This window comes from Eurosta solidaginis, chromosome 5 (assembly GCF_040869045.1).
Source record: "Eurosta solidaginis isolate ZX-2024a chromosome 5, ASM4086904v1, whole genome shotgun sequence".
NCBI classification, from domain to species: Eukaryota; Metazoa; Arthropoda; class Insecta; order Diptera; family Tephritidae; genus Eurosta; species Eurosta solidaginis.
This window is the reverse complement of record NC_090323.1, coordinates 232,121,816-232,136,499: the sequence shown is the minus strand read 5'-3', so window position 1 is coordinate 232,136,499 and position 14,684 is coordinate 232,121,816.

Sequence of the window (14,684 nt, the reverse complement as noted above, 5' to 3'; positions counted from 1 at the left end):
ATTTCTGATTTATTTATTTTAAAGCACCTAAAATGAAAAACAAAGAATCTGTTAAAAAAAGACCTATGCTTTTACGTGTAAGTAAAATTTGTCCAAAAAAATACGCCGGTTAAGTTATTACTTCTCTTTAAAGTTTTTTTGTGCGCTAACAATTATTTTAGAACAATTTTTTAAAGATTTTGGTACAAACCAATATAGGTAATTGGAAACAATGGGAAACAATATTTTATTTCAACAGAAAATGAGCAAAGCAGTAGTTCTCTCACTGTTTGGCGTGTGCAAATATATACATATGTAGAGATGAAACATTTGAGCAACGGAACAATTGAGAATTTGGAGCTTGTACTCAGGGGGGTTTGTGAACATAATGCGTCCTACAGATGGCAATTTCGATAGTTGCACAGATTTTCGAATTTACAAAAAACTTTTTCTATTAATTATAAACAAATAGAGTAATATTTGTTAACAAAAATAGGCCTAAACACTGCGGCTGATCAATACAAATCGATTCATATAACTTTTATATGATTTTACGTATGCTAAGTATGCGAAACAGCCTGTCAATTGATTGTATGGAAATTTTGTTAGCGTATTAATATAAAGATAGTAGAGTAATATACGGCCTATGCAATATTTCGACCTAAAATCGAAAACGTTTTTGGGTCGTTTTTTTTTCGTTTAATATACAACGTGAAATTTTCCGATTCAATCAAGTTGCATTTAAATAATAATAAACTAAGTTGAAACAAAAGATAATATAATAAAATAAAATAAGAAATATCAAAATAAATTAGCATAAAAGACAATATACAAATTTTAATGTAATATCTTTTGTAGAAAATTTATTTATTTTTTGTTCACTATAAGACGTGCTATATCTAAAAAGAGCATAAAATCTGGAAATGCAAAAAACATTTGGGTCAAATTTGCAATTAATTGTTATAAATAAATAAATTTAGTGAGTTTGAAGAAAAGTTGACTCATTATTTCTGATTTATTTTTTTTTAAAGCACCTAAAATGAAAAACAAAGAATCTGTTAAATAAAGACCTATGCTTTTACGTGTAAGTAAAATTTGTCCAAAAAAATAGGTCGGTTAAGTTATAACTTCTCTTTAAAGTTTTTTTGTGCGCTAACAATTATTTTAGAACAATTTTTTAAAGATTTTGATACAAACCAATATAGGTAATTGGAAACAATGGGAAACAATATTTTATTTCAACAGAATATGAGCGAAGCAGTAGTTCTCTCACTGCTTGGCGTGTACAAATATATACATATGTAGAGATGAAACATTTGAGCAACGGAACAATTGAGAATTTGGAGCTTGTACTCAGGGGGGTTTGTGAACATAATGCGTCCTACAGATGGCAATTTCGATAGTTGCACAGATTTTCGAATTTACAAAAAACTTTTCCTATTAATTATAAACAAATAGAGTAATATTTGTTAACAAAAATAGGGCTAAGCACTGCGGCTGATCAATACGAATAGATTCATATAACTTTTATATGATTTTACGTATGCTAAGTATGCGAAACAGCCTGTCAATTGATTGTATGGAAATTTTGTTAGCGTATTAATATATAGATAGTAGAGTAATATACGGCATATGCAATATTTCGACCTAAAATCGAAAACGTTTTTGGGTCGTTTTTTTTTCGTTTAATATACAACGTGAAATTTTCCGATTCAATCAAGTTGCATTTAAATAATAATAAACTAAGTTGAAATAAAAGATAATATAATAAAATAAAATAAGAAATATCAAAATAAATTAGCATAAAAGACAATATACAAATTTTGATGTAATATCTTTGTAGCAAATTTATTTATTTTTTGTTCACTATAAGACTTTCTATATCTAAAAAGAGCATAAAATCTGGAAATGCAAAAAACATTTGGGTCAAATTTGCAATTAATTGTTATAAATAAATAAATTTAGTGAGTTTGAAGAAAAGTTGACTCATTATTTCTGATTTATTTTTTTTAAAGCACCTAAAATGAAAAACAAAGAATCTGTTAAATAAAGATCTATGCTTTTACGTGTAAGTAAAATTTGTTCAAAAAAATAGGCCGGTTAAGTTATTACTTCTCTTAATGTTTTTTTGTGCGCTAACAATTATTTTAGAACAATTTTTTAAAGATTTTGGTACAAACCAATATAGGTAATTGGAAGAAATGGGAAACAATATTTTATTTCAACAGAAAATGAGCGAAGCAATAGTTCTCTCACTGTTTGGCGTGTACAAATATATACATATGTAGAGATGAAACATTTGAGCAACGGAACAATTGAGAATTTGGAGCTTGTACTCAGGGGGGTTTGTGAACATAATGCGTCCTACAGATGGCAATTTCGATAGTTGCACAGATTTTCGAATTTACAAAAAACTTTTTCTATTAATTATAAACAAATAGAGTAATATTTGTTAACAAAAATAGGGCTAAGCACTGCGGCTGATCAATACGAATCGATTCATATAACTTTTATATCATTTTACGTATGCTAAGAATGCGAAACAGCCTGTCAATTGATTGTATGGAAATTTTGTTAGCGTATTAATATATAGATAGTGGGTAATATACTGCCTATGCAATATTTCGACCTAAAATCGAAAACTTTTTTGGGTTGTTTTTTTTCGTTTAATATACAACGTGTAATTTTCCGATTCAATCAAGTTGCATTTAAATAATAATAAACTAAGTTGAAATAAAAGATAATATAATAAAATAAAATAAGAAATATTAAAATAAATTAGCATAAAAGACAATATACAAATTTTAATGTAATATCTTTGTAGCAAATTTAATATACAACGTGATAAAAGATAATACAATAAAATAAAATAAGAAATATCAAAATAAATTAGCATAAAAGACAATATACAAATTTTAATGTAATATCTTTTGTAGAAAATTTATTTATTTTTTGTTCACTATAAGACGTGCTATATCTAAAAAGAGCATAAAATCTGGAAATGCAAAAAACATTTGGGTCAAATTTGCAATTAATTGTTATAAATAAATAAATTTAGTGAGTTTGAAGAAAAGTTGCCTCATTATTTCTGATTTATTTTTTTTTAAAGCACCTAAAATGAAAAACAAAGAATCAGTTAAATAAAGACCTATTCTTTTACGTGTAAGTAAAATTTGTCCAAAAAAATAGGCCGGTTAAGTTATTACTTCTCTTTAAAGTTTTTTTGTGCGCTAACAATTATTTTAGAACAATTTTTTAAAGATTTTGGTACAAACCAATATAGGTAATTGGAAACAATGGGTAACAATATTTTATTTCAACAGGAAATGAGCGAAGCAGTAGTTCTCTCACTGTTTGGCGTGTACAAATATATACATATGTAGAGATGAAACATTTGAGCAACGGAACAATTGAGAATTTGGAGCTTGTACTCAGGGGGGTTTGTGAACATAATGCGTCCTACAGATGGCAATTTCGATAGTTGCACCGATTTTCGAATTTACAAAAAACTTTTCCTATTAATTATAAATAAATAGGGTAATATTTGTTAACAAAAATAGGCCTAAGCACTGCGGCTGATCAATACGAATAGATTCATATAACTTTTATATGATTTTACGTATGCTAAGTATGCGAAACAGCCTGTCAATTGATTGTATGGAAATTTTGTTAGCGTATTAATATATAGATAGTAGAGTAATATACGGCATATGCAATATTTCGTCCTAAAATCGAAAACGTTTTTGGGTCGTTTTTTTTTTCGTTTAATATACAACGTGAAATTTTCCGATTCAATCAAGTTGCATTTAAATAATAATAAACTAAGTTGAAATAAAAGATAATATAATAAAATAAAATAAGAAATATCAAAATAAATTAGCATAAAAGACAATATACAAATTTTAATGTAATATCTTTGTAGCAAATTTATTTATTTTTTGTTCACTATAAGACGTGCTATATCTAAAAAGAGCATAAAATCTGGAAATGCAAAAAACATTTGGGTCAAATTTGCAATTAATTGTTATAAATAAATAAATTTGGTGAGTTTGAAGAAAAGTTGACTCATTATTTCTGATTTATTTTTTTTTAAAGCACCTAAAATGAAAAACAAAGAATCTGTTAAATAAAGACCTATGCTTTTACGTGTAAGTAAAATTTGTCCAAAAGAATAGGCCGGTTAAGTTATTACTTCTCTTTAAAGTTTTTTTGTGCGCTAACAATTATTTTAGAACAATTTTTTAAAGATTTTGGTACAAACCAATATAGGTAATTGGAAACAATGGGAAACAATATTTTATTCAGGCATGCTTAACCAACGAAACGATATCATTTCGTTACGATAATCAACGTTAATAAACGAAACGAAGTCATTTCGTTTCGTTTATTAACGTTAAGATCGTCAAATTAACGAAATGATTTCGTTTCGTTTTCTGCCATATCAAAACGAAATCAAATCGTTTATGTTGATTATTAATTTCAAACTATGCTGGCAAAGCTGATTGATGGCGGAGTCATTAAAGGTGAAAGCATTAGCCAAGCTGATTGCAAGTTTTCTCATGAATTTTGACAGTACAAACATTTCTCAGAGTATTTTTGACATTACCACCAACGAATTACACAAACAAATTACATAGAGTATGTGTGTGTATGTGCGCTCGTTGTTGCCATCTTACGGCTTCACCATGGATATAGCATTGCCAGCACAATTCAAACATAAAGTATCACGTTTTTGTTAACGTTTTTAACGTTAACGAAAGCTTTTCGTTTCGGTTAAAAACGAGATACAATTTATCTTGATAATTTCTTTATCGATAATATTTCGAAGTGTTTCAACGGAAACGGTGGAAATTTTTTGATAAACGATTAGCTTAACGTTAAGGTGCATCCCTGATTTTATTTCAACAGAAAATGAGCGAAGCAGTAGTTCTCTCACTGTTTGGCGTGTACAAATATATACATATGTAGAGATGAAACATTTGAGCAACGGAACAATTGAGAATTTGGAGCTTGTACTCAGGGGGGTTTGTGAACATAATGCATCCTACAGATGGCAATTTCGATAGTTGCACAGATTTTCGAATTTACAAAAAACTTTTCCTATTAATTATAAACAAATAGAGTAATATTTGTTAACAAAAATAGGCCTAAGCACTGCGGCTGATCAATACGAATAGATTCATATAACTTTTATATGATTTTACGTATGCTAAGTATGCGAAACAGCCTGTCAATTGATTGTATGGAAATTTTGTTAGCGTATTAATATATAGATAGTAGACTAATATACGGCATATGCAATATTTCGACCTAAAATCGAAAACGTTTTTGGGTCGTTTTTTTCGTTTAATATACAACGTGAAATTTTCCGATTCAATCAAGTTGCATTTAAATAATAATAAACTAAGTTGAAATAAAAGATAATATAATAAAATAAAATAAGAAATATCAAAATAAATTAGCATAAAAGACAATATACAAATTTTAATGTAATATCTTTGTAGCAAATTTATTTATTTTTTGTTCACTATAAGACGTGCTATATCTAAAAAGAGCATAAAATCTGTAAATGCAAAAAACATTTGGGTCAAATTTGCAATTAATTGTTATAAATAAATAAATTTAGTGAGTTTGAAGAAAAGTTGACTCATTATTTCTGATTTATTTATTTTAAAGCACCTAAAATGAAAAACAAAGAATCTGTTAAAAAAAGACCTATGCTTTTACGTGTAAGTAAAATTTGTCCAAAAAAATACGCCGGTTAAGTTATTACTTCTCTTTAAAGTTTTTTTGTGCGCTAACAATTATTTTAGAACAATTTTTTAAAGATTTTGGTACAAACCAATATAGGTAATTGGAAACAATGGGAAACAATATTTTATTTCAACAGAAAATGAGCAAAGCAGTAGTTCTCTCACTGTTTGGCGTGTGCAAATATATACATATGTAGAGATGAAACATTTGAGCAACGGAACAATTGAGAATTTGGAGCTTGTACTCAGGGGGGTTTGTGAACATAATGCGTCCTACAGATGGCAATTTCGATAGTTGCACAGATTTTCGAATTTACAAAAAACTTTTTCTATTAATTATAAACAAATAGAGTAACATTTGTTAACAAAAATAGGCCTAAGCACTGCGGCTGATCAATACGAATCGATTCATATAACTTTTATATGATTTTACGTATGCTAAGTATGCGAAACAGCCTGTCAATTGATTGTATGGAAATTTTGTTAGCGTATTAATATATAGATAGTAGAGTAATATACGGCCTATGCAATATTTCGACCTAAAATCGAAAACGTTTTTGGGTCGTTTTTTTTTCGTTTAATATACAACGTGAAATTTTCCGATTCAATCAAGTTGCATTTAAATAATAATAAACTAAGTTGAAATAAAAGATAATATAATAAAATAAAATAAGAAATATCAAAATAAATTAGCATAAAAGACAATATACAAATTTTAATGTAATATCTTTTGTAGAAAATTTATTTATTTTTTGTTCACTATAAGACGTGCTATATCTAAAAAGAGCATAAAATCTGGAAATGCAAAAAACATTTGGGTCAAATTTGCAATTAATTGTTATAAATAAATAAATTTAGTGAGTTTGAAGAAAAGTTGACTCATTATTTCTGATTTATTTTTTTTAAAGCACCTAAAATGAAAAACAAAGAATCTGTTAAATAAAGACCTATGCTTTTACGTGTAAGTAAAATTTGTCCAAAAAAATAGGTCGGTTAAGTTATTACTTCTCTTTAAAGTTTTTTTGTGCGCTAACAATTATTTTAGAACAATTTTTTAAAGATTTTGGTACAAACCAATATAGGTAATTGGAAACAATGGGAAACAATATTTTATTTCAACAGAATATGAGCGAAGCAGTAGTTCTCTCACTGTTTGGCGTGTACAAATATATACATATGTAGAGATGAAACATTTGAGCAACGGAACAATTGAGAATTTGGAGCTTGTACTCAGGGGGGTTTGTGAACATAATGCGTCCTACAGATGGCAATTTCGATAATTGCACAGATTTTCGAATTTACAAAAAACTTTTCCTATTAATTATAACCAAATAGAGTAATATTTGTTAACAAAAATAGGCCTAAGCACTGCGGCTGATCAATACGAATAGATTCATATAACTTTTATATGATTTTACATATGCTAAGTATGCGAAACAGCCTGTCAATTGATTGTATGGAAATTTTGTTAGCGTATTAATATATAGATAGTAGAGTAATATACGGCATATGCAATATTTCGACCTAAAATCGAAAACGTTTTTGGGTCATTTTTTTTTTTTCGTTTAATATACAACGTGAAATTTTCCGATTCAATCAAGTTGCATTTAAATAATAATAAACTAAGTTGAAATAAAAGATAATATAATAAAATAAAATAAGAAATATCAAAATAAATTAGCATAAAAGACAAAATACAAATTTTGATGTAATATCTTTGTAGCAAATTTATTTATTTTTTGTTCACTATAAGACTTTCTATATCTAAAAAGAGCATAAAATCTGGAAATGCAAAAAACATTTGGGTCAAATTTGCAATTAATTGTTATAAATAAATAAATTTAGTGAGTTTGAAGAAAAGTTGACTCATTATTTCTGATTTATTTTTTTTTAAAGCACCTAAAATGAAAAACAAAGAATCTGTTAAATAAAGATCTATGCTTTTACGTGTAAGTAAAATTTGTTCAAAAAAATAGGCCGGTTAAGTTATTACTTCTCTTAATGTTTTTTTGTGCGCTAACAATTATTTTAGAACAATTTTTTAAAGATTTTGGTACAAACCAATATAGGTAATTGGAAAAAATGGGAAACAATATTTTATTTCAACAGAAAATGAGCGAAGCAATAGTTCTCTCACTTTTTGGCGTGTACAAATATATACATATGTAGAGATGAAACATTTGAGCAACGGAACAATTGAGAATTTGGAGCTTGTACTCAGGGGGGTTTGTGAACATAATGCGTCCTACAGATGGCAATTTCGATAGTTGCACAGATTTTCGAATTTACAAAAAACTTTTTCGATTAATTATAAACAAATAGAGTAATATTTGTTAACAAAAATAGGGCTAAGCACTGCGGCTGATCAATACGAATCGATTCATATAACTTTTATATCATTTTACGTATGCTAAGAATGCGAAACAGCCTGTCAATTGATTGTATGGAAATTTTGTTAGCGTATTAATATATAGATAGTGGGTAATATACTGCCTATGCAATATTTCGACCTAAAATCGAAAACTTTTTTGGGTTGTTTTTTTTCGTTTAATATACAACGTGAAATTTTCCGATTCAATCAAGTTGCATTTAAATAATAATAAACTAAGTTGAAATAAAAGATAATATAATAAAATAAAATAAGAAATATTAAAATAAATTAGCATAAAAGACAATATACAAATTTTAATGTAATATCTTTGTAGCAAATTTAATATACAACGTGATAAAAGATAATACAATAAAATAAAATAAGAAATATCAAAATAAATTAGCATAAAAGACAATATACAAATTTTAATGTAATATCTTTTGTAGAAAATTTATTTATTTTTTGTTCACTATAAGACGTGCTATATCTAAAAAGAGCATAAAATCTGGAAATGCAAAAAACATTTGGGTCAAATTTGCAATTAATTGTTATAAATAAATAAATTTAGTGAGTTTGAAGAAAAGTTGCCTAATTATTTCTGATTTATTTTTTTTTAAAGCACCTAAAATGAAAAACAAAGAATCTGTTAAATAAAGACCTATTCTTTTACGTGTAAGTAAAATTTGTCCAAAAAAATAGGCCGGTTAAGTTATTACTTCTCTTTAAAGATTTTTTGTGCGCTAACAATTATTTTAGAACAATTTTTTAAAGATTTTGGTACAAACCAATATAGGTAATTGGAAACAATGGGTAACAATATTTTATTTCAACAGGAAATGAGCGAAGCAGTAGTTCTCTCACTGTTTGGCGTGTACAAATATATACATATGTAGAGATGAAACATTTGAGCAACGGAACAATTGAGAATTTGGAGCTTGTACTCAGGGGGGTTTGGGAACATAATGCGTCCTACAGATGGCAATTTCGATAGTTGCACAGATTTTCGAATTTACAAAAAACTTTTCCTATTAATTATAAACAAATAGGGTAATATTTGTTAACAAAAATAGGCCTAAGCACTGCGGCTGATCAATACGAATAGATTCATATAACTTTTATATGATTTTACGTATGCTAAGTATGCGAAACAGCCTGTCAATTGATTGTATGGAAATTTTGTTAGCGTATTAATATATAGATAGTAGAGTAATATACGGCATATGCAATATTTCGTCCTAAAATCGAAAACGTTTTTGGGTCGTTTTTTTTTTTCGTTTAATATACAACGTGAAATTTTCCGATTCAATCAAGTTGCATTTAAATAATAATAAACTAAGTTGAAATAAAAGATAATATAATAAAATAAAATAAGAAATATCAAAATAAATTAGCATAAAAGACAATATACAAATTTTAATGTAATATCTTTGTAGCAAATTTATTTATTTTTTGTTCACTATAAGACGTGCTATATCTAAAAAGAGCATAAAATCTGGAAATGCAAAAAACATTTTGGTCAAATTTGCAATTAATTGTTATAAATAAATAAATTTGGTAAGTTTGAAGGAAAGTTGACTCATTATTTCTGATTTATTTTTTTTTAAAGCACCTAAAATGAAAAAAAAAGAATCTGTTAAATAAAGACCTATGCTTTTACGTGTAAGTAAAATTTGTCCAAAAGAATAGGCCGGTTAAGCTATTACTTCTCTTTAAAGTTTTTTTGTGCGCTAACAATTATTTTAGAACAATTTTTTAAAGATTTTGGTACAAACCAATATAGGTAATTGGAAACAATGGGAAACAATATTTTATTTCAACAGAAAATGAGCGAAGCAGTAGTTCTCTCACTGTTTGGCGTGTACAAATATATACATATGTAGAGATGAAACATTTGAGCAACGGAACAATTGAGAATTTGGAGCTTGTACTCAGGGGGGTTTGTGAACATAATGCATCCTACAGATGGCAATTTCGATAGTTGCACAGATTTTCGAATTTACAAAAAAGTTTTCCTATTAATTATAAACAAATAGAGTAATATTTGTTAACAAAAATAGGCCTAAGCACTGCGGCTGATCAATACGAATAGATTCATATAACTTTTATATGATTTTACGTATGCTAAGTATGCGAAACAGCCTGTCAATTGATTGTATGGAAATTTTGTTAGCGTATTAATATATAGATAGTAGAGTAATATACGGCCTATGCAATATTTCGACCTAAAATCGAAAACGTTTTTGGGTAGTTTTTTTTCGTTTAATATACAACGTGAAATTTTCCGATTCAATCAAGTTGCATTTAAATAATAATAAACTAAGTTGAAATAAAAGATAATATAATAAAATAAAATAAGAAATATCAAAATAAATTAGCATAAAAGACAATATACAAATTTTAATGTAATATCTTTGTAGCAAATTTATTATTTTTTGTTCACTATAAGACGTGCTATATCTAAAAAGAGCATAAAATCTGGAAATGCAAAAAACATTTGGGTCAAATTTGCAATTAATTGTTATAAATAAATAAATTTAGTGAGTTTGAAGAAAAGTTGACTCATTATTTCTGATTTATTTTGTTTTAAAGCACCTAAAATGAAAAACAAAGAATCTGTTAAATAAAGACCTATGCTTTTACGTGTAAGTAAAATTTGTCCAAAAAAATAGGCCGGTTAAGTTATTACTTCTCTTTAAAGTTTTTTTGTGCGCTAACAATTATTTTAGAACAATTTTTTAGATTTTGGTACAAACCAATATAGGTAATTGGAAACAATGGGAAATAATATTTTATTTCAACAGAAAATGAGCGAAGCAGTAGTTCTCTCACTGTTTGGCGTGTACAAATATATACATATGTAGAGATGAAACATTTGAGCAACGGAACAATTGAGAATTTGGAGCTTGTACTCAGGGGGGTTTGTGAACATAATGCGTCCTACAGATGGCAATTTCGATAGTTGCACAGATTTTCGAATTTATAAAAAACTTTTTCTATTAATTATAAACAAATAGAGCAATATTTGTTAACAAAAATAGGCCTAAGCACTGCGGCTGATCAATACGAATCGATTCATATAACTTTTATATGATTTTACGTATGCTAAGTATGCGAAACAGCCTGTCAATTGGTTGTATGGAAATTTTGTTAGCGTATTAATATATACATAGATGATAAAATAATTATTGTTAGGCCTTGAGCTCGATTCAAACCCGCAATCTTTTGAGTTTACAGTATTAAAAGAACGAAGTCTTTATATTTTTTCTTGCGTTTCCGATATGGCTCGTCTCCAGCTTAAAATTGCTGTAGTTTTGTTTTTATTAAACTGGTCAACAACATTTTTGTACATGGGTCGTGCGTATATTTTTTATTGCTTTTGCACCCAGAAATGAGAATATGAACATAAAAAAGTTTTTGATTTGGTTTTGTTCGAAAAAATGAGAAAAACGAAAAACATGAAAATTCATCAAAATTTGACATAGATTTGATTTATCATAGTATAGTAAAAATCAATTTAAGATTTATTCTTATAAATTTAGTTTTAAAATACAGTTTAAATGTTTAAAAATGCTTTTTCCTGCTTTTCCTGCCATATTCGGTAACATTTCCTCTTATTAACGTCCAAATATAGTCCCCCATCATGCTTTCCGTATACTGGCCTTGGTAGCGTTTCTCAAACTCCATTATATCTTGATGGAATCGCTCCCCGTGTTCTTCTGAATAAGCTCCCATATTATCTTTGAATTTATCCAGATGTGAATGTAACATGTGCATCTATAGCGACATTCTACATCCGATGGCGGAAAAAATCGTAATCATGCCAAAAAAAAAATATGACGAAAATTAGAATTGTTGTATCTCTTTTTTAATTCATTTATACAAAGGATTATCTGAGGAAAATCTAAAATCTGTTTTTATTTTAACAAGATATGAATTTTAAAGAATAATGTAGGTTTTATTGGTGTATTCAACAATTTCATATGAAGACACAAAAGAAGGTAATAAAAATTAGCTTGCTTTTCTCTTGTGAATCTTATCTGCTTGAAAAAAATATATATACAAATTTCGAAAATATACGGGCATTGGCTCTTTATTTCACCTTCTGTCACTCATTTAAGGAATGTAAAATCCCCCTTAGATTCTTTAAGTGTTGCATACTTTCACAAGCATTAAAAAATTACTTATATTCCTTGTCGCGTCTGAATCTCATCATATACTGTACATGTACTTACATTTTTGACCCACAATTCAAATATTGTAATATCCGCTCAGTCCGCTGATCATGTTCACTTTTATGCAGATTGAAATTCGTGCGAATTGGCGTCCGTTACCAAGGACTTGCCCATATGTATTTGCAAAGTTGAATTGCGTTATTAAGTTGACATGTGAACAAATAAAGGGAACACTTAATTAGTCTTATCTGTTTTCAAGCTAGTAATATTCCGTCGAACACTGCTACAGAACCAGAGTGCGGGGCAGTGCACTAAATTTTCAGCAACAACACTTACAACTCAAGATCTTGCCTTAATTATTAATGATTATGGATTTAAACGTCTGTTCATCTTTCACATACTCGTGAAACTAGCCAATACCCGCGGGTCAGTCCGCACGAAAAAAATACAACATAAAACTATTGCGATATACCAATATATGATCTTGAAAACAGTACCCAGACCGTCCGGAAAATAATCTTTGAATAGTCCCAAGAAATCGCGAAATGTTCGCAGTGCGGAAATAATTAGAAGGAATGACATGCTGGACATTTCAAAAAGGTAGGCTCTAATACTACCCTGTAATACTTTTTTTTTATGATTTTGAAATAGTTCCATTTATATTCATATAACGAGGCTAACTGGTGGCAGCGAAGAGGGACGAACAACAAGCGAGATAGTTGAGTTGTACTTTCGAAACAAGAAAGACCTAAAAGTCGTGATACATCAATTCTTTAATTAAATTCATTATGTTGAACCTTGTATCTCTATTTTTATGTTATATATTATATACCTTTATATTAGGTCGCTTTCATATTTGTCCCCTGATTTCCATACGAATTTTTGACCCACGGAAAAGTCTTTTTCGGTAACTTCCCGTTGAGCTAGACATTTGATACTTAGAGCATAGTTCAGATCTGGGAGACACTACAATGCAAGTGAAAAAAATCCGCTAGGTGGCGCACGGATCGAGATATACAGAAAATTTATTTTAAAATGGAAATTTTGCTATCGACTTTTAACTAACTTCTCGGTGATCCAGAGACTTGAAACTTAGCACATAGTTCGCGAGTCGATGGCACTACAATTCGTGGAAAACAAAATGCCACCAGGTGGCAGACGAATCGAGATAAACGAAAATCCCAGAAAATCTCTGAAATAACGCAGGGAATCTTGCGATCGATTTTTAAGTAACCTCCCAGTGACCTAGAAACCTAAAGCTTGGGCCGTGAGGCAGAACCCGGTGACAATGCAATATTTGATCAAAAAAAATTCGCTAGAAAATTAATTTTGATTGGAAGTAACTTCCCGGTGAGCTAGAAACTTGAAACTTGGGCCGTGAGTCAGAACCCGGTGTCAATGTAATATTTGAACAAAAAAATTTCGGTAGGTGGCGCATGGATCGAGATATTAAGAAAATAAATTTTGATTTGGAAATTTTTCAATCCATTTTTAACTAACTTCCCGGTGACCTAGAGATTTGAAACTTGGCACACAGTTCGAGACTTGGTGGCAATACAATTTATAGAACACAAAGTTCCGCTAGGTGGCGTGCTAATTGAGATAACCACAAATCTCTGAAAGAAAAGGGGAGTCTTGCTATCGATTTTTGAGTAACTTGCCGGTGAGCTAGAAACTTGCATCTTGGGCCGTGTGTCACAACCCGGTGACAATGCAACATTTGATCAAAAAAAATCGCTAGGGGGCGCACGCGGATTGAGATGGTAAGAAAACAAATTTTAATTTGGGAATCTTTCAATCCATATTTAACTAACTTCCCGGTTACCTAGAGACAATACAACTTACAGAAAACAAAGTTCCGCTAGGTGACGCACTAGTGAAGATGGCTGCAAATACTTTAAAAAAGGGGGAATCTCGCGATCGATTTTTAAGTAACTTCCCGGAGAGCTAGAGACCTGAAACTTCGGCCGTAAGTCAGAACCCGGTGGCAATGCAATATTTGAACAAAAAAAATTCGCTAGGTGGCGCATGTATCGAGATATTAAGAGAATTGTTATTGATTTGGGAATCTTTTAATCCATTTTTAACTAACTTCCCGGTTACCTAGAGACGTGAAACGTGGCACTTAGTTAGAGGCCTAGTGACAATACAACTTATAGAAAACAAACTTCCGTTAGGTGGCGCGCTAGTCAAGATAACTGCAAATCCTTGAAAAACGAGGGGAATCTTGCAATCGATTTTTAAGTAACTTCCCGGTGAGCTAGAGACTTGAAACTTGGGCCGTGAGTCAAAATCCAAAATTGATGATAAATTTTAAGGAGTACCTTTATATAAATGGACCAAAAAATAGAAGGCAATTTTTCCTTTAATACAGACATAATCTTGTTGAATTTTGATTAAAATACTTTA